Here is a 21,740-nt window from a genome sequence, read left to right as displayed (position 1 = left end):
GGGGGAGTGGGTGAGTTGTGTGTGGCTAGGAAGAGAAGGCAGGGAGAAGAGGTGGAGGTGCATCCTTGCCTCTTTTAGCTCAGCTTGGTTAGTAGGGCTTTAGTGCATAATGAGTAAGATGTTTTTGGGCTAACAATGCCTTCCTCCCCCATTGAAGATGTGAAGGGGAGTGGTATGACTGGAAGGGACTGGGGGAGGGGTATTGGGGGTGAGGGGTGATTGTTTAGGGGGGAGAGGGCTAAACAACAGTGTCAGGAGGCACTGAAGAGCCCAGTCCCAAAAATCTTCTCCTGAGTGATGGTGGTGTGTGTGTGTGTGTGTGTGTGTGTGTGTGTGTGTGTGTGTGTGTGTGTGTGTGTGTGTGAGAGAGTGCATACCTGTGGGATGTGATTAGGGTTTGGCCAGGGTAGGCCGTCATTGTAAATAAGAATGTGTTCTTAACTGACTTGCCTAGATAAATAAAGGTTAAATAAAAAATATTTCAAGTGTAACACCCACCAATATACATGTTTCATCTACTCTAAAAATACTTTCCACAGTTGTGATGTAAAATGGCCAGGTTTTTGTCTCTTTATAAACTGGGTAGTTTGGGTCATGGATGCTGATTGGCTGAAAGCCGTGGTATATCAGATATTAAACTGGGTGGTTCGAACCCTGAATGCTGATAGGCTGAAAGCTATGTTATTCCACGGCTAAAGGCTATATCCAGGCACTCCACATTGCGTTGTGCATAAGAACAGCCCTTAGCTGTGGTGTATTGACCATATACCACACCCACTCGGTCCTTATTGCTTAAATATATCACAGGTATGACGCAAAGCTACTTGTTTACTGTTGTAATTATGTTGTTAACCAGTTTATAATAGCAAAAAGGCACCTCTGGGATTTCTGGTATTTAGCCAATATACCATGGCTAAGGGCTGTTCTTAGGCACAACGCACAACAGAGTGCCTGGATACAGCCCTTAGTCATGGTATATTGACTGTGGGACTGTCATGCCCAACTTAATTGGTACAGAATATTCAAGATTTCCAGGAACATACTTATGCAATAAGGCCTGAGGGGGTATAAGAATAGCCCTTAGCCGTGGTATATTGGCCATATACCATACCCCCTCGGGCCTTATTACTTAAGTATGTTTCTGGAAATCTTGAATATTCTGTACCAAGTATGTTGGACATGACAGTCCCTCAGTCAGTTCTATACTCTGGCAGCTCTATCTAGTGTGTCCCTAGACCTTTTGATGTGTCTCCTTCATATTGGTCTGTGAGGCCTATTTCAAGTCGTGGTCCTACTTCATTGCTAATGAGACAAACAACAACAGTCTGGGCCTGGAATCAGAGGCGTACCACCTGTAGCCTACTCTTTCAGGCTAGCTCCCATGATCTTCGGCTCTGGGCCATTTGCACACATCCCTGTGACAGCGGGTCGCCCTGTTTGTTTGTCCTTTCCAAAGTAAATCTGTTGTGATTTCATTTGCAGGTGATGAACTCCACTGCGTGTTATTACGTGTCTCACACACACTGATTGACACCATACAGCTGTGCCTGAACACTGGAGAGCCAGCTTGTGCTCAGATAGCCAAAGCAATAGTTAAAATACTGTAGCATAATGCTGTGAGTGAACAGTGGCTCCTATGTCGGATTGGGTAAAAATACTGTAAATGGCTATGCCAAAGGTTTGATGATAACCAACTGTACTATTTTATCGATTCTAATGTTAGCGGTGTGTCTAAAGACCTATATTCTTCTGTAAGAGAGTAGTGCGTAGCGTTAACTGTGGATAGTGTTAACTGCCAGAGAGATCCTGAGGGGATGCCAATAGCAGGTGATACACCTCTACTTAAGACAAGCCAAAACAATCTCTCATCCTGAGGGGAGGTATTCACTCTGTCAGGACAGAATGACAGGTAAAACCCTCCCCACCACAACCTCTCTTGCCAAGGTGTTGGTGTGTGTTTGTATAAGTGTGTGTCTATGTTTGTGAGCATGAGAGTGTGTGACACTGAACAGGCTGAGGGGATATGGGTGGGGGAGGGTGTACTTTAATCAGCCACAGCCCTGGAGCAGAGAGGAGTCTGGTTACCCCGACACAAACAAACGGCTTGACCGACAGATCGGGTCTCAAGAAAACCGCAACCATATACAAGATAATGAACAATTGGCAATACTCCAAGGTTTGTCCAGGGGTTATGGATGAGTTATCAAGAATCACTCTGGTTTGTTGTTAGAGGATGTGCCATCCAGTGCAGGCAGTGAGATAAAGCACAAGGGAGGATGGAGGAAGATTCATTTCTGGTGGTTCTTCTCACTGGATTTGTGTAGCCAGATATAATTGCAAAACCACATGAGGCATTTGGGCCTTAAACTACACAGCATGCTCTCTTCACAAAGTGGAGTTTTTGAAAGAGCATTAGGGAATGGCAGGTCATGGTGAGGGGTCCAAATGGCATGTACTTGGCAACTCGATCCAAGGGGTCAGCTCGGTTGTTAAAAGCCTAGTATAGCAAAGGGACCAGAAAGGGCATGAAACACTTTCCCACAACGCATTGGAACAAACACACAATCTGCAGTAATGGCAGGAAAATGTATAAATATCTAATAGAGTATGATCTCAGAGCATTTAGAGCAACGGTTTAATCAAGTGATGCTTTTTAGATCACTGAAAATCGTTTAGTGACGATACTGATCTCTTCATTTTTGTGGACATTTTCAGTTACTCGTGAGGAGTCAGTATATCATTTGAGCCTTGGCTTTAATATGTTGACCTACACCAGCTGCAACAACCTGGCCACAAACCCCTTACTCATGGGAAAATGTAGGTAGAGAGGTAGAGTGAGAGTGGGAAAACCTTTTCTTTTAATCTTTGGATATGAGAGGGGAGAGGGTGCTTTTCTTCATTTCTCAGAGGGCCTGTTTTCTATTTTCCAGCGCTGAACCCACAGGAAGGCCCTTGTGTTCCACACGCCGTCCGCTCTGTCCCGCTCCCCGCCGGGGGCCCTATCTTACCTCACATCAGGCAGATACGCTTTCAAAGGCTGCCCCTGCTGGCTCCCTTTATGGCCACTCTTTAATGGCCATTCAAAAGCATGGAAATGTGGGTGCATAATGGGAGATGGGAGAGGGGAGGAAGGGGTGGAGGGAGGGAGAAAAAAAAAAACACGTCCTGCTGTACAAAACCCCATTGAATGCAGCTCGAGGGTGCTGCACAGCTATGCCGGTGAGGGATTTTCTGAAGGCCCGGGAGTTATTTGGACGCTGCTGAACATCTGCTCGCAGTGAACAAGCCCCCTCACGTCCCTTCCTCCACTCCCCCTCCCCATCTCTTTCAGTCTCCTGCTCCTTCCCTTTCACCATGGCCGTCCAATCATAATAAACTTTAGGGCTTGCTCTAATTAGGGCTGGCCTGCCGGCTGAGGAGCGACTGACTGCATGCCTGAGCACAGTGATTGTGATTATCCTTCACATGAACAAAGAGTCCACCTCCACCACCACTGCTCTGTAGAGGGGCTCCTCTTCTAAAGGAAATAATCCAGCTACAGTACCGTGCTGAGGCTCATGCTCAATGAGGGAAATAGATGGTATAGAATTGTAAAGAAATGGTATAGAACAAAGCTGTTAATGACTCTAAATGTACAGGTAACTGTCAAAATAAAGGAAACACTTCGAGTAAATGAGGGATGCAAAGTATCTTGAAAGCAGGTGCTTCCACACAGGTGTGGTTCCTGAGTCAATTAGGGAAAGGGGGTTCCTAGTACCTAGTCAGTTGCGCAACTGATATGCATTCAACCGAAATGTGTCTTCCGCATTTAACCCAATCCCTCTGAATCAGAGAGGTGCAATTAACATCCCATCATGCTTGGGGTCCTGCATAAAAATGCCCAGTTGCCCATTATTTTGGCTTCCATGGCTAGAATAAAAAATGTCAGTGACTTTGAAAGAGGGGTTCAAAGAAGCATAGTGGGGTTAAAGGGTGTGTGTGTCAGTCAGTCACCAGATCTCAACCCAATTGGACACTTATGGGAGATTCTGGAGCGGCGCCTGAGACACCGCTTTCCACCACCATCAACAAAATAACAACTGATGTAATGTCTTGTGGGAGAATGTTGTCGCATCCCTCCAGTAGAGTTCCAGACACTTGTAGAATCGATGCCAATGTGCATTGAAGCTGTTCTGGCGACCCATGGTGGCCTAAAGCCCTATTAAGACATTTTATGTTTGTTTTTCCTTTATTTTGGCAGTTACCTGTATTCACCGCTGAAGGAAATGGGGTTGTATCAAATGAAATGCCGTTTTTTTTGTAAAAGTAGCTAGTTGGGTGTCTTGGATTTTTCCTCTCTTTTTTTTGGAGGAATATAATCAATACTGATTAGATGGAGTACAAAGATTTGTTTTACCATAAAATGTTCATCAATTTCCGTTGTGATAAGGTATTAGTATGAGTCTTGAAATGGAAAACTATTACCGTCAGTCAACCAGAAAGAATGCAGGATGTACCGATGGAATGTATGAGATATCGATATGCAAGTTAATCCTAAATGGTAGGGACACAATTTTTGTGCGTTTTCTAAAACTACCTCTTAGTGCTTGGTATTTTTTTGCAATATAATTTTTTTATTTCACCTTTATTTAACCAGGTAGGCTAGTTGAGAACAAGTTCTCATTTACAACTGCGACCTGGCCAAGAATAAAGCAAAGCAGTTCGACACATACAACAACACAGAGTTACACATGGAATAAACAAACATACAGTCAATAATACAGTAGAAAAATATATATATATACAGTGTGTGCAAATGAGGTAAGATAAGGGAATAAATAGGCCATGGTGGCGAAGTAATTACAATATACCAATTAAACACTGGAGTGATTGTTGTGCAGAAGATGAATGTGCAAGTAGAGATACTGGGGTGCAAAGGAGCAAGATAAATAAATAAATACAGTATGGGGATGAGGTAGTTGGATGGGCTATATTACAGATGGGCTATGTACAGGTGCAGTGATCTGTGAGCTGCTCTGACAGCTGGTGCTGAAAGCTAGTGAGGGAGATATGAGTCTCCAGCTTCAGTGATTTTTGCAGTTCGTTCCAGTCATTGGCAGCAGAGAACTGGAAGGATAGGCAGCCAAAGGAGGAATTGGCTTTGGGGGTGACCAGTGAGATATACCTGCTGGAGCGCGTGCTATAGGTGTGTGCTGCTATGGTGACCAGTGAGCTGAGACAAGGCGGGGCTTTACCTAGCAGAGACTTGTAGATGACCTGGAGCCAGTGGGTTTGGCGACGAGTATGAAGCGAGGGCCAGCCAACAAGAGAGTACAGGTCGCAATGGTGGGTAGTATATGGGGCTTTGGTGACAAAACGGATGGCACTGTGATAGACTGCATCCAATTTGTTGAGTAGAGTGTTGGAGGCCATTTTGTAAATGACATCGACGAAGTCGAGGATCGGTAGGATGGTCAGTTTTACGAGGGTATGTTTGGCAGCATGAGTGAAGGATGCTTTGTTGCGAAATAGGAAGCCAATTCTAGATTTAATTTTGGATTGGAGATGCTTAATGTGAATCTGGAAGGAGAGTTTACAGTTTAACCAGACACCTAGGTATTTGTAGTTGTCCACATATTCTAAGTCAGAACCGTTCAGAGTAGTGATGCTGGACGGGCGGACAGGTACGGGCAGCAATCGGTTGAAGAGCATGTATTTAGTTTAACTTGCATTTAAGAGCAGTTGGAGGCAACGGAAGGAGAGTTGTATGGCATTGAAGCTCGTCTGGAGGTTAGTTAACACAGTGTCCAAAGGGCCAGAAGTATACAGAATGGTGTTGTCTGCATAGAGGTGGATCAGAGAATCACCAGCAGCAAGAGCGACATCATTGATGTATACAGAGAAGAGAGTCGGCCTGAGAATTGAACCCTGTGGCACCCCCATAGAGACTGCCAGAGGTCCAGCCAACAGGCCCTCCAATTTGACACACTGAACTCTACCAGAGAAGTAGTTGGTGAACCAGGCGAGGCAGTCATTTGAGAAACCAAGGCTGTTTAGTCTGCCGATAAGAATGTGGTGATTGACAGAGCCGAAAGCCTTGGCCAGGTCGATGAATACTGCACAGCAATGTCTCTTATCGATGGCGGTTGTGATATCATTTAGGACCTTGAGCGTGGCTGAGGTGCACCCATAACCAGCTCTGAAACCAGATTGCATAGCGGAGAAGGTACGGTGGGATTCGAAATGGTCGGTAATCTGTTTGTTAACTTGGCTTTCGAAGACCTGAGAAAGGCAGGGTAGGATAGATATAGGTCTGTAGCAGTTTGGGTCTAGAGTGTCTCCCCCTTTGAAGAGGGGGATGATCGCGGCAATGTCCTTCCACGGGGGAGTAAAATGGCTTGGCTGGTTCAGAGTGGAAATGGATGGCAGAGAAAACCAGGTTAGAGTGATATGCCATTTCAGAGTTCCCTGTTATCAGTACAATCACATGGGGGCTGGGGGAGGAATCAGATGTCATACTGCCATGAGAGAACACAGACTGTTCTTTCATAAAGACGTCTGACCATTTATTATAGTAATTAGTGAGAGAGACAGAGTTATATTTCTTTATCTGTATCTCAGACTGAGGGAATTTCCTTGTATTTCAGCACTTTTCCGCAAAGCCCCACAATTTGTATTCCGTCAGCATTACTTTCCCGCAATAACAATTTCTAAAAAAGCCTATATACAAAATGTATGGCTGAGGGGATGCTTAGAAAAAGAGACAGATCCCCTCCCCCACAATCCTGTGTTGCTCTACCCCCAGCACTACGTAGGCCACCATTTGAACAACTCCAAAATCTAAAACAGTCCCACACCTCACCCTCTCTAGGCTCTGTTGTTTATTCCTCCTTAAGGCCACTTGACAAATCATCAGGTTACTGGGCTGATTTGTGAATCCTGAGGGTATGGAGAGAGAGGCGGATGGGGAGGAGGGAGGTGGTGGAGGGGGAGGTGTGCGCTCCACCCAAACCCCCAGCCACCCCCCAGGCAGTGGTAAGGCAGATGGGCTCTGGGTCAGAACATGTTGAGATGATTAGGCATCAACAGGCCGCTAGCTGGCTAACCATTTCCCAACTTCCAGGTTTCTGCCAGGCCTTCATGAAAATCATGGTTTTATGGTCTCTCAGCCGTGTCTGTTTGATTCGATGTTTGTTTAGGTTGCTTTGTTGGCCTACTGTTGTTGAGAGTGTTGTTTGGTTCCGTATCCCCTCACTGTTAAAGCCAAGCAAGACTGAAAAATATTTTTATAGCAGCCGCACGTATTGTTGTACAAATTTCATGTTGTTTCATGTTGGTGAGTATGTCATGATATGCTTAATTTCCCAAAGCATAATGTGAAGTGTTGCTACTGAAGGGTTGTAATATTACTTTCACAAACGAAAGTCAATAGTTATTCAAACTTTCCATTAACACTCAAAAACAGATTGTTCAATTGTATTCTATCCTCAATTACTCCTAATGACAAATACAGATCGTAATTCGGTCACATATTTTCTATGTTTACCTTCATATCCCAGGATTAATCAGTGTGGCCAGAAGGGAAAAAACCCACTCGGGTCATGGTAATGAGTTCACCAGTGGAGCTTTCTCCTTGCTCACCCTACACTAGAAAAACAGTCAGCCTCCTCTATCCATCTGGGTCCCATTAGAGTTAGCAAAATACACACAGGCTTAATTTAGCCCAATGCGGAGGCCCTGACACCCATCAGGCATGCTCAGCAGGTACCGCGCACGTGGCCTCTTCCCCACCGTTGGCCTTCCCCCACCCTGCCATTCGGTTCCTTGTAACAGCAATCCTGTTGATTCAATTAAACACGAAAAGTGCTGTGGCGCTCCCGCACACAGGGGCAAAGGTACAAGGCCAGTCAGGGAGAGATGGAAGGCAAAAAGGCATCTATTAGAGCCAAAGACAGGCAAACAACTGCTCTGTAACTGGGGAGAGGCCAAATGGGTGGAGGTGGGAGGGGTGGGGGAGAGGAGGAGGTAAAGGGGTTGGACAAAGGGGTCATTCTTTTTGGGGGTAGCCCATTGGATCCCAGCAGCGATGACATAGGGTGAGACAGCTGTGAAGGACTCGATGGGGTCGACTGGCCACGAATGCCCGGATTACCACTGACACGACATTTCATTAGGTAAACATTGAAGGATAAGCAAGAGTAACTCTTCTATGGGGTTAGGGAATGTGGCTTTCTATTGAGGACTGTGTCAGTTCTGAGATGAGAAGAGACAGGGAAGGTGTCTGTTGTTGTGCTGCTCTGCAAACAAAACACAAACGACAACGTTGAAGTAAATTAAATGCATACAGCAGTGCAATAACTTTGTATTAGGCAGAGAGAAAAAATGACATATTTGGTGGTTATACACAAATATTTATTCTCATGATTTAAATCAAACTGTTGCTTTTAAAGGTAGAGCAAGCCCACCCACCTGTATTTCTGGCATGATGAGCTGGTTTGGAAGGTGAGAGGGCAGAACCACCCAATCTCTCCTTTTTAATCTGTCCGCCTAAAGGTTTGATCCTGAGGGCAGCGTTTGCCCCCATAGCCCAGTGAGTACTCTGGTGAGGGGAGGGCCTGTCGCAGTGCACCATGGTGGCTATGGCCTGTGGAAAATCAATATACTGTAGGTCAGAGCTGGCAAGTTAGGCAACAAATAGTATGAGAATTTACCAAGACACTATATAATGTTTTCAAACTGCAGACACACTGAGGCCAGATATAGTGTACATTCCATTACACTAACAGTACTTCAAATCAAATTTTATTTTTCACATGTGCCGAATACAACAAGAGTAGACTTTCCCATGAAATGCTAACTTACGAGCCCTTTCCCAACGATGCAGTAAAAAAAATTCTAAATGAACAAATAGATAAGAAAACCGTAACCCAATAAAATAACGAGCCTATTTATAGACTATATTAATGTTTTACCTTTATTTAACTAGGCAAGTCAGTTAAGAACAAATTCTTATTTTCAATCACGGCCTAGGAACAGCGGGTTAACTGCCTTGTGCAGGGGCAGAACGACAGATTTTTACCTTGTCAGCTCGGGGATCTGGTCTTGCAACTTTTCAGTTACTAGTCCAACGATCTAACCACTAGGCTACCCTGCCGCCCCATATACAAGGAGTACCGGTACCGAGCCAGTGTACTGGGGTACGAGGTAGTTGGGGTGATTGATTGAGGTAATATGTACATGTAGGTTTGGTGAGGTGATTGTTTAAAGTGCTATGTACACGTACAGCACAATCTCACATTCAATTCGTGCTGACAAGTAGGTAGAGGATGAAAAGCAGAAAGTCCAGGTAGCTGTTAATTTACTTTAAACCACTAAGAGCTTTAACGAATGTTATATCAAGTAATGTAGGTACAGTAAATTGATTTGGTCCCAAGGATTAGACAATTCATTATGTTGTGGTGGGAAAGGGGAGGTAGACAGTTTGTTTTGTTATCATCCTTTGTGTTTAACGAATAGTTAACGACATAGCCTCCTCGAGCCAGTAACGTCAAACCTCATAAGTCGCCATTGTAATGCCTTGAGACATTCCTCCCCAACAGCACAGCATACATGCAGGCTAAACTAATTGTGACGGTTCCAAATGGGCATTCTAATGAAATACCGGTTGGACATTGCTTTCTTAGCCATTGGCATTTGGGGCATTGTCTTCCTGAAGGACGAAAACAAGTGTGATAAAGGAAAGTGTCTGATTTGTCCAAACAATCCATTAAGTTAGCCCTGAGCTCTGTGAAACCCAAAACCCACAAAGGTCTGCCTGCATTACCTTGGCACCGGAGTCAGGTCAGGGAGGGTGTGTGACTGCAGTCCGGGAGTTGGGAAAGTGGCGTTTATAAGGTTATTTGAAAGAAAGGTGCTCCTTAATCCGGGGGATTCTAACGCGACCCCACCCCAGTTCAACGTAAACAAACCCATGTGGCTCGTGACGATGAAGAGGATAACTTTATGGCGCGAGAGCTAAGACTCGGGAAAACAATGTGATTCTAAACAACTATTTTCTGTCAATTTCTAGCAGCGGTACTATTACCTTTTCCGCTTGTGTAAAGGCAAAACAATCCCATTAGCTTGAATCGGTTTAGTAGCCTACATGTGACTGGTTGGCCCAAAATGCATCAGGTGATCAAGATTTGTTGTGGGGGGGGATCAGTGTTGGGATTGGTTAATACTGTTTTAACTGAATTTAGCAAGGGAATTCCCAAATAATCTAGAGACCAATCTACCAATTTGAATAGCCTGAAGTGATGTCGGACAACACAGGCTTTGGCTGGACAGGTTTTTGTAACGGCAACACAACCCTTTGATTATTGAACTGCCACACTAACCCCAGTCCACACAATCTTCTCCGAAGCTCAGTGGTCAGGTAGCAACCACCCTTCCCCCCTTCAAAGACCTGCCTTCCTATCCACTTGATAACCTCCTCTGCCTGTCTATTAATCAAGAGAGGGGCTTTATCTGGGGGAAGTGATTAGCCACAAGCTCTTACAAATTTTTTTTTTGTAATCCTTTCACTAACGGAAAAAAAGAGAAATAAATTCCCCAGACATCCTGGTATTGTAGCCAGATTTCCTCTCTCACCCACAAAAAAAAACGGTCATATCTTCCCTTTTGAGGAAAGAGTGGTAAATTAAAAGTTATTGTTACTTTCCTGGAGATATGGACCCCATACTCACCCACCACCCATTCCCTCATTCCAACCTTCTGGAAGATTTATTGGAGAAACAATGGGTGGAAAGAAATTTGGAGAGCGCAAATGTCAAACAGTTTGAGGTAAACCTGGAGCAATGACGGAGGTTATAGCCCTCTACGCTGCAAACAGGATAACACAGTTAAGCTGTTTGAAGAACAGAAATCTTTCTGCATACCGTAAACTACTCTGCAAAATTAGTCTCACTGATGTAGCTTTCAACATTTTGAACTTAAAAAAAGGAAACTCATACAGATATGAGTATTTGTTAAATATTTACAGTTGATTAATTGAATAAAGATGCAACTCATCTTGTTTTATTGTCAGTATAGTGACTGGAAGAGAATATCTAAGAAATATAATTAGATACAAATACACTGAATACAGTGAGATGTGTAATAACATAGCTATGAGCAAAAAAAAAAAATTCTCTGCATCTCTCTTTTGCCATGAGCAAAGAGTGGATTCTTGAGAGAACTTGTGACAGCAGCACAAATCAGTAAAGCCAGCAGCTATGGGGCAGTGGGTGTAGGAAGGGGGGCTGCTTTTGTGTCAGAAGTACGGTGTTCACTCATTCACTCCCCAGCTGCAGACGGTTTTCAGGGCTCCGGTTCCCATACTTAGATTAAATCATCCAAATTCGAACGATAAATGAGTGTGTGTGTGAAGAGGTTACTGATGAAGGAGAGGGAGGAGAAAGGAAGGAGAAAAGGAGAATGATGAGGAGAGTGTTTTCCACGGGCTGGGTCTGGGGGGGGGGGAAGAGATGCAGGAGGAGGGGTGGTGGGACAACCAAAGAGTCCCCTTTTCCCCTCTTGTAACTTTATTGATTACATTGTGATGCAGGGAAGGCCTGGGAACGCCATGCAGCGCTATGCAGGGTAGCAGCTGGCTCCCTGCCCACTCTAATCCACAAGCTTACTGCTCCAGCACAATCAAGCTCTGGAGACAGAGACCCTTTTACTGGAGTTTGGGGAAGAGGATCCTTATGCTGTTAGCCAGATCGTCTCTGTCCATTTGACTTTGTTGTGTAAATGTTTTGTTGTTGTGTAAATGTGCACAATGTTTTTTTTAGCAATTCATATACTCTTCCCTTTCTTTTTTATGTTTTCCTTTCACTTCTCTCAGGACTCCCTTTCATGGTCAGAAAAGCAAACACTACAGAAGTTCATTCTGAAAATATCACAACGCAATACGGACAACGGAGGGTCACTGCCAGCCTCCTAGCTTTCTGCATGTTGAATCAGTCTGACTTCTACATCCCAAGACAGTGTGCCACTTCTTTCACAGACGACATGATGAATATATTGAAGAGTTCCAACAATGATCTTTATTTGGAGGAGAAAAAAAACATACAATTAAAAGACCATTCAGCTATTAAAATACAGATACGCATAGTACAACAATCATGGTAGTAATAATTGCATAGGTCTTTGAACCGGTTTCCTGGAGAAAAAAAATCTGAAATACATTCACTACAACCAACTCTATATGGTAGAAATATAACAGAAACAGTACACAACACAGGAAGAAAAGAAAAAAACATTTGAGGGAAGAAAATGCTCCAGCACAGATGGTTATGCTTGGGAAACCCCCCGAAATAAAACAGAGAACTGCATCAGAAGGAAAAGAAAGGAATGGAAGGACAAGAAATGAAGAGGTGGAACTGTGGAGGATGTTGACTTGAACATACATTCAGACCAGACGGGGCGTTTGAAGTTGGCCATAGTTAATTCTCTGCTTTAGAATGGAGGAGTAGACACCACCTCGCTCCAGCCTCTCTTTTTTTTATGGCTTTAGAAAGGAGAAGTGAGACAGCTGGAGATCTGGCTCAGAGCATTTATTTACTTCTCCCTGTGGCAAAGTAAAAGTTCTCCACAAAGAGAGCCGGTGAATGGCTCACCCCGGGTAGTCTTGCCCTACGTTCTCCTTTGTGTATCTTAGTTTAAAGCTAAAGCATTCTGTATTTGTTTCTTTTCATCAAAGGGAAAATAGGCGTTTAAGCGCCGGTGTGGCGCGGTGGACTATGTGCTTGGATACGGCGATTTAAGACGCGTTAAGGTGAAGGAATGATCGACCTTTGGCTATGTTGAGGGGAGCAATACAAGTTTTGGAAGTACTGACAAATCCTTTTATCCTAAGAATGCCTTTCCTTAAAAAGGGCAAGGCAGGACATTTCCAAGTAACGTGAACCAAAGCCAAAATCTTACAGAGAATTACATAACAGATGTGTCAGTCTAATAAAGCTTCTTTTTAGAGAGCACTACTAAACCTGACTTGACTGATATGTCAAAATCAGGAAGAGGACAGGGTCTTTGAAAAGGGTATAAAACCTATCATCAGAGGTAGGGGGAGGTTTCCATGTTGAATACTGAATGGCTTTGTACTGTAAAATATTCTGCTTGATGTCAAAATGAATGAAGCCAAGATCACAAGGGAATGGATATCTGGGACACACTCCAGTCACATAGCTTACGTACATCCTCCTTCCTCTTAAAAGTCCCCAGACAAGTAAAAACTAGAAGAGGATTTATCTAACCTAGTCTAATTCTGCTGCTCTGTATTTAACAATATGCCATTTTGACAATCAAAGTTTTGTGCCAAATAGATCAATCATGTCCTGTTGGGGCTCCCGAGTGGCACAGCGTTCTAAGGCACTGCATCTCAGTGCCAGAGGCGCCACTACAGACTCTGGTTTGATTCCAGGCTGTATCACAACCGGCCGTGATTGGGAGTCCCATATAGCGGCGTAGAATTGGCCCAGCGTCGTCTGGGTTAGGGTTTGGCCGGGGTAGGCCGCCATTGTAAATAATAATTTTTCTATACTGACTTGCCTAGTTAAATAAGAATAAAAAATTGAAGCACAATTTCATACAAAACAGAGGTTTTGGCTGTAGGTGGCTCTCCCTTTGAAATGTTGAAAGCTGAACACAGAGGCTTTCTAGAGCCTGAGGCACTGATCGTAAACAGAACAGAATTATGCATTTCAATCCATAAAACATTCACATGGAACAGTAAGAGATGAGGTAACTTCCTGTTTTCAGGAAGTATTACCAAACTGGATCAAATATGTTTCAAATAGTGTTTTAAAGCGGCAATCAGTAGTTGTAATAATAACAAAGTGTACTCCCAGCCCGTTTTTGTAAAAAGCTAAGGGATGGGCTGGAGAAATGTAACCACTCTGAAAATCATAGATAAAGCTATGGATAAATGAACTGACCATACCAAATTAGAGTTTTAACCAAGTTGAGGCTATATAGTGTTTGTTTACGTTTACTTTATTTACAAACATTGGGGGTAAAATAAGCTTATATTTTGGGTTCTGTAAGGGGTACAACAGTTGAACTAAGCTCTATGAGAAATTTATAAATTATATTCTTAAATAATCAATAGGTACATATCATTCACAAGTACAAAAATTATGTAGCAACTGCAGATTGCCCCTTTAAAGTATTATTTTGTACAAACAACATTTTCAATCCCGGTCTTAAATGTATTGCTTTTGATGCAGGGTAAACCAGACAGATCATATCCCAAGATAATAACATTATTCACAAAGTTTGAAAGAGTCAACTTGAGAGCTGGATATCACTGCTATAATGTTCAACTGGGCTCTGGTTTCAAAGGAAAATGCACTCAGACACAATTCACAGGCATGCTGTCGAGAAGAGTATTTTGCAGAGACTACCCTCTAGTGGCAAAAAAAAGGTTATTTTGCCAACAACTATTTGTTGTTGCTTTAGCAAATAGAGTCAACAAAGAGCCAATGAAATGACATGGGATAAATATGAAAATCATTTCATAATAAAAATGCAATTCATCTTTTGATTTCTCTCAGAACAGAGATAATACCTATAACAGACTAACTGCAATACCTACACAACTGTCAAACTGAAGAAGAATTCTAGTTAATATACAAAGATAGGAAATGGATGTTAGGATACAAAATAAATCAGAGAATTAAAAAGAGAAATCGATTTTTGTGCAGTCACAAAAACGATCAAGTGCTATGATGATCCTGGCTCTCATGAGGACCACAACAGGAAATGAAGACCCAGAGATACCTCTGCACCAGAGGATAAGTTCATTGGTTACCAGCCCAGAAAGTGCAGCCCAAATAAATGCTTCACAGACTTCAAGTAACAGACACATCTCAACATCAACTGTTCAGAGGAGACTGTGCGAATCAGGCCTTCATGGTCGAATTTCTGCAATGTAACCACGACTAAAGGACACCAATAAGAAGAGACTTTCTTGGGCCAAGAAACACGAGCAATGGAAATCTATCCTTTGGTCTGATGAGTCCAAATGTGCGATTTTTGATTTCAACCGCCATCTTTGTGAGACTCAGAGTAGGTGAACGGATGATCTCCACCTCTGTACTTCCGGCCCCGACAGAGATGGCCGCCTCGCTTCGCGTTCCGAGAAAACTATGCAGTATTTCGTTTTTTTACGTGTTATTTCTTACATTGGTACCCCAGGTAATTGTAGGTTTTATTACATACAGTCGGGAGGAACTACTAGATATAAGAGCAACGTCAACTTACCATCATTACGACCAGGAAAACGACTTTCCCGAAGCGGATCCTCTGTTTTGCCCACCACCCAGGACAATGGATCGGATCCCAGCCAGCAAGGGTAGCATTCCAGAGAGACATAAGAGACTGTAACGTTCTTTGCTTCACGGAAACATGGCTCACTCGAGACACGCTATCGGAGTCGGTACAGCCACCTGGTTTCTTCACGGATCGCGCCGACAGAAACAAGCATCTTTCTGGTAAGAAGAGGGGCGGGAGGGTATGCCTTATGATTAACGAGACGTGGTGTGATCATAACAACATACAGGAACTCAAGTCCTTCTGTTCAACTGACTTAGAATTCCTCACAATCAAATGTCGACCGCATTATCTACAAGAGAATTCTCTTCGATTATAATCACAGCCGCATATATTCCCCCCAAGCAAACACATCGATGGCCCTGAACTAACTTTATTTGACTCTATGTAAACTGGAAACCACATAACCGGAGGCTGCATTCATTGTAGCTGGGGATTTTAACAAGGCTAATCTGAAAACAAGACTCCCTAAATTCTATCAGCATATCGATTGTGCTACCAGGGCTGGTAAAACCCTAGATCATTGTTATTCTAACTTCCGCGACGCATATAAGGCCCTCCCCCGCCCTCCTTTCGGAAAAGCTGACCACGACTCCATTTTGTTGCTCCCTGCCTACAGACAGAGACTAAAACAGGACGCTCCTGCGCTCAGGTCTGTTCAACGCTGGTCCGACCAATCTGATTCCACGCTTCAAGATTGCTTCGATCACGTGGATTGGGATATGTTCCGCATTGCGTCAAACAACAACATTGACGAATACGCTGATTCTGTGATTTGATTTGATTTGGATCTCTTTTAGCCCCCATTTGGACTAATCTTCCAAGAGTTCTTAAACATTAAAATTGAGCGAGTTTATTAGCAAGTGCATCGGCGATGTCGTACCCACAGCAACTATTAAAACATTCCCAAACCAGAAACGGTGGATTGATGGCAGCATTCGCGCGAAACTGAAAGCGCGAACCACTGCTTTTAATTAACCAGGGCAAGGTGACCGGAAACATGACCGAATACAAACAGTGTAGCTATTCCCTCCGCAAGGCAATCAAACAAGCTAAGCGTCAGTATAGAGACAAAGTAGAGTCGCAATTCAACGGCTCAGGCACAAGAGGTATGTGGCAGGGTCTACAGTCAATCACGGATTACAAAAAGAAAACCAGCCCCATCGCGGACCAGGATGTCTTGCTCCCAGAAAGACTAAACAACTTCTTTGCTCGCTTTGAGGACAATACAGTGCCACTGACACGGCCCGCTACCAAAACCTGCGGACTCTCCTTCACTGCAGCCAACTTGAGTAAAACATTTGAACGTGTTAACCCTCGCAAGGCTGCAGGCCCAGACGGCATCCCCAGTCGCGTCCTCAGAGCATGCGCAGACCAGCTGGCTGGTGTGTTTACGGACATATTCAATCAATCCTTATCCCAGTCTGCTGTTCCCACATGCTTCAAGAGGGCCACCATTGCTCCTGTTCCCAAGAAAGATAAGGTAACTGAGCTAAACAACTACCGCCCCGTAGCACTCACATCCGTCATCATGAAGTGCTTTGAGAGACTAGTCAAGGACCATATCATCTCCACCCTACCTGACACCCTAGACCCACTCCAATTTGCTTACCGACCCAATAGGTCCACAGACGACGCAATCACACTGCACACTGCCCTAACCCATCTGGACAAGAGGAATACCTATGTGAGAATGCTGTTCATCGACTACAGCTCAGCATTTAACACCAGAGTACCCTCCAAACTCGTCATCAAGCTCGAGACCCTGGGTCTCGAGCCCACCCTGTGCAACTGGGTACTGAACTTCCTGATGGGCCTCCCCCAGGTGGTGAGGGTAGGTAACAACATCTCCACCCCGCTGATCCTCAACACTGGGGCCCCACAAGGGTGCGTTCTGAGCCCTCTCCTGTACTCCCTGTTCACCCACGACTTCGTGGCCATAAACGCCTCCAACTCAATCATCAAGTTTGCAGACGACACTACAGAGGTAGGCTTGATTACCAACAACGACGAGACGGCCTACAGGAAGGAGGTGAGGGCCCTCGGAGTGTGGTGTCAGGAAAATAACCTCACACTCAACGTCAACAAAACAAAGGAGATGATTGTAGACTTCAGGAAACAGCAGAGGGAGCACCCCCCTATCCACATCGACGGGACAGTAGTGGAGAGGGTAGTAAGTTTTAAGTTCCTCGGCGTACACATCACGGACAAACTGAAGTGGTCCACCCACACAGACAGCGTGGTGAAGAAGGTGCAGCACTCACAAACTTTTACAGATGCACAATCGAGAATATCCTGTCGGGCTCTATCACCGCCTGGTACGGCAACGGCTCCGCCCACAACCGTAAGGCTCTCCAGAGGGAAGTGAGGTCTGCACAACGCATCACCGGGGGCAAACTACCTGCCCTCCAGGACACCTACACCCCCCGATGTCACAGGAAGGCCATAAAGATCATCAAGGACAACAACCACCCGAGCCACTGCCTGTTCACCCCGCTATCATCCAGAAGGCGAGGTAAGTACAGGTGCATTAAAGCAGGGGCCGAGAGACTGAAAAACAGCTTCTATCTCAAGGCCATCAGACTGTTAAACAGCCACCACTAACATTGAGTGGCTGCTGCCAACATACTGACTCATCTCTAGCCACTTTAATAATCAAAATATGAATGTAATAAATGTATCACCAGCTACTTTAAACAATGCCACTTAATATAATGTTTACATACCCTACATTACTCATCTCATATGTATATACTGTACTCTGTACCATCTACTGCATCTTGACATCTTTATGTAATACACGTATCACTAGCCACTTTAAACAATGCCACTTTTATATGTTTACATACCCTACATTACTCATCTCATATGTATATACTGTACTCTATACCATCTACTGCATCTTGCCTATGCTGTTCTGTACCATCACTCATTCATATATCTTTATGTACATATTCTTCATCCCTTTACACTTGTGTGTATAAGGTAGTTGTTGTGAAATTGTTAGGTTAGATTACTCGTTGGTTATTACTGCATTGTCGGAACTAGAAGCACAAGCATTTCGCTACACTCGCATTAACATCTGCTAACCATGTGTATGTGACAAATAACATTTTATTTTATGTGTGGTTCCCACCATGAAGCATGGAGGGGGAGGTGTGGTGGTGCTTTGCTGGTGACACTGTCAGTGATTTATTTAGAATTCAAGGCACACTTAACCAGCATGGATACCACCGCATTCTGCAGTGATACGCCATCCCATCTGGTTTGGGCTTAGTGGGACTATCATTTGATTTTCAACAGGACAATGACCCAACACACCTACAGGCTGTGTAAGGGCTATTTGACCAAGGAGAGTGTTGGAGTGTTGCATCAGATGACCTGGCCTCCACAATCACCCGACCTCAAACCAATTGAGATGGTTTGGGATCAGTTGGATCGCAGAGTGAAGGAAAAGCATTCAACAATTGCTCAGCATATGTGGATACTCCTTCAAGACTGTTGGAAAAGCATTCCAGGCGAAGCTGGTTGAGAGAATGCCAAGAGTGTGCAAAGCTGTCAAAGGCTTTGAAGAATCTAAAATATATTTTGATTTGTTTAACACTTTTTTGGTTACTACATGATTCCATGTGTGTTATTTCATAGTTTTGATGTCTTCACTATTATTCTGCAATGTAGAAAATAGCAAAAATAAAGAAAAAACCTGGAATGCGTAGGTGTGTTCCAACTTTTGACTGGTGCTGTATATTGAGCATGCCATTTAGGTAACAACATTTCAGTCAGGTAAACTGATACTAAAGTACTTAAAGGTGGAACTTAGGTCAAACTGAAATACAGTAAATTAGTGCTTGATACTGCGGGCAATGCTTTCTTCTAAGTTACAATATCATTTGCTTTCTATGTGCAATCAATATGATCATATATTGGTAACGCATGTAAATCCAACAAAATACCTATTGTACAGCTCTGGTTTGAGGTATTTCCCCCTAACTTGCCCACGATGTAAACAAAGCGTTACTTCCTGATTACCGAAACTGCGAAGGAGGCACAACTTTGCTTAGGCGTGTCGAAGGACACAAATAGTTTGTTTGGATGACTGATTACAAGTGAAAAGGCAAAACATTTTTATTTAGTGTTAACTTCAGAAGAAAAAATGATCAGAAACTCTTAAGTTATTAATAGGGTCACCAGCTAGGACAACAATGCAAACAGTTATTTTCTTCATCCAGCTCACACCCTTCCGAGTTTGTGAAATTCTCAAATTCATATTTTAAGAGCGTCACATAATCTCAATGCATTTCCTTTAAAGTTGACAGGTTTAATTCTCTAACGCAAATGTTTCAGTCTCTAATGCACATTTTGACAGGTTTAACTCTAATTCACATTTTCACAAAACTTAAAAATAAACAACTTATGTGTCACGGCTGTCTTCGTCCTCCTCATCTGACGAGGAGAGGCAAGAAGGATCGGAGGACCAATACGCAGCGAGGTAAGTGTTCGTCATTATTTAATGAAAGAAACTGAACACTACAAAAACAACAAAGTGACAACCGTGAAGCTAAATAACAATAGTGCTGACACAAACACTACACATAGACAATCACCCACAAACCCCAACAGAAAACAGGCTACCTAAATATGGTTCCCAATCAGAGACAATGAATGACAGCTGCCTCTGATTGAGAATCATATCAGGCCAAACTAGAAACCCCACATAGAAACAGACAACATAGATAATACCCACCCAACTCACGCCCTGACCAACTAAAAAAGACAAAACAAAGGAAATAAGGTCAGAAACGTGACATTATGTTTTGTTGAATATCTTCTCGTTTTCGGCTACCTTTGTTACCGCTTCAATGCTATGATAAAAAATATACTCAGGCCTCTGGTATTGCTTAGCATTATTAGAGTATACTACAAAACAGTTTGGAGATCTTGGAGTATCGGAGTCTGAAAAAGGGCACACAAATAATTGTCCTGCAAAAAAAACTTTGCATTTTAAGTAAATGTGCATCATATTTTCCTTTTGAAGTAGGCCCACGTTGGACATGGCAACATGCATTTCTAATTCCAAAATGGCTAAAGAGATGCTAATGAGATTTGCAATTAATATATTTTTTAAAAACTGTCCTTCCATTAGGACAGTTTAATTCTTATGTTTAATTCTTCACTTTTAAAAATACAATATATCAATGACATGTTCACAGACGTTTCAGTCCATAAATAAGACTATTATCATAAGTATGTCTCTTTGTATTGTACTCATTTGGACTAGGTTTAATGTCATCAAATACATTACACTATATAACTCAATATCAATGGACTTAATACAAATTCTGATTGAAGCTGGAAGTCATGTATAAAATGACTTTTGGAGTGGAAAATTGTCTTAAATTCCCAGTGAGGTCAGACATGTGATTTACCTGTGTCTTATATACATTGTATTCAGACCCCTTGACTTTTTCCACATAGTTACGTTACAGCCTTATTCTAAAATTGATAAAATCTTTTTTTGGTCATTAATCTACACACAACACAACATATTGACGAAGTAAAAATAGGTTTAGATATTTTTGCAAATTTACTACGAATAAAAAACTGAAATACCACATTCACATAAGTATTCAGACCCTTCACTCTTTTTTGAAGCCCTTTTGGCAGTGATTACAGCCTCGCGTCTTCTTGGGTATGACGCTACAAGCTTGGCACACCTGTATTTGGAGAGTTTCTCCCAATCTTCTCTGCAGATCCTCTCAAGGTCTGTCAGGTTAGATGGAGAGCGTCGCTGCACAGCTATTTTTCAGGTCTCTCCAGAGATGTTCGATCAGGTTCAAAGACATTCATAGACTTGTCCTGAAGCCACTCCTGCATTGTCTTGGCTGTGTGCTTAGGGTGTTGTCCTGTTGGATGGTGAACCTTCACCCCAGCCTAAGGTCCTCAGCGCTCTGAAGCAGGTTTTCATTAAGGATATCTCTGTACTTTTCTTTGTTCATCTTTCCCTCGATCCTGACTAGTCTCCCAGTCCCTGCCTCTGAAACACATCCCCACAGCATGATGCTGCCACCACCATGCTTCACCATCAGGATGGTGCCAGGTTTCCTCCAGACATGACACTTGGCATTCAGGCCAAAGAGTTCAATCTTGGTTTCATCAGACCAGAGAAGCTTGTTTCTCATGGTCTGAGGCTTCAGGTGCCTTGGAGCAAACTCCAAGAGGGCTGTCATGTGCCTTTTACTGACGAGTGGATTCCGTCTGTCCACTCTACCATAAAGGCCTGATTGGTGGAGTGCCACAGAGATGTTTGTCCTTCTGGAAGGTTCTCCCATATCCAGAGGCACTCTGGAGCTCAGAGTGACCTTCGGGTTCTTGACCAACTCCCTGACCAAGGCCCTTCTCCCCCG

The sequence above is a fragment of the Salvelinus alpinus genome, chromosome 22, assembly GCF_045679555.1.
Source record: "Salvelinus alpinus chromosome 22, SLU_Salpinus.1, whole genome shotgun sequence".
Classification (NCBI taxonomy): Eukaryota; Metazoa; Chordata; class Actinopteri; order Salmoniformes; family Salmonidae; genus Salvelinus; species Salvelinus alpinus.
The sequence above is the reverse complement of the archived record's forward strand: the minus strand, read 5'-3'. Positions refer to the sequence as shown.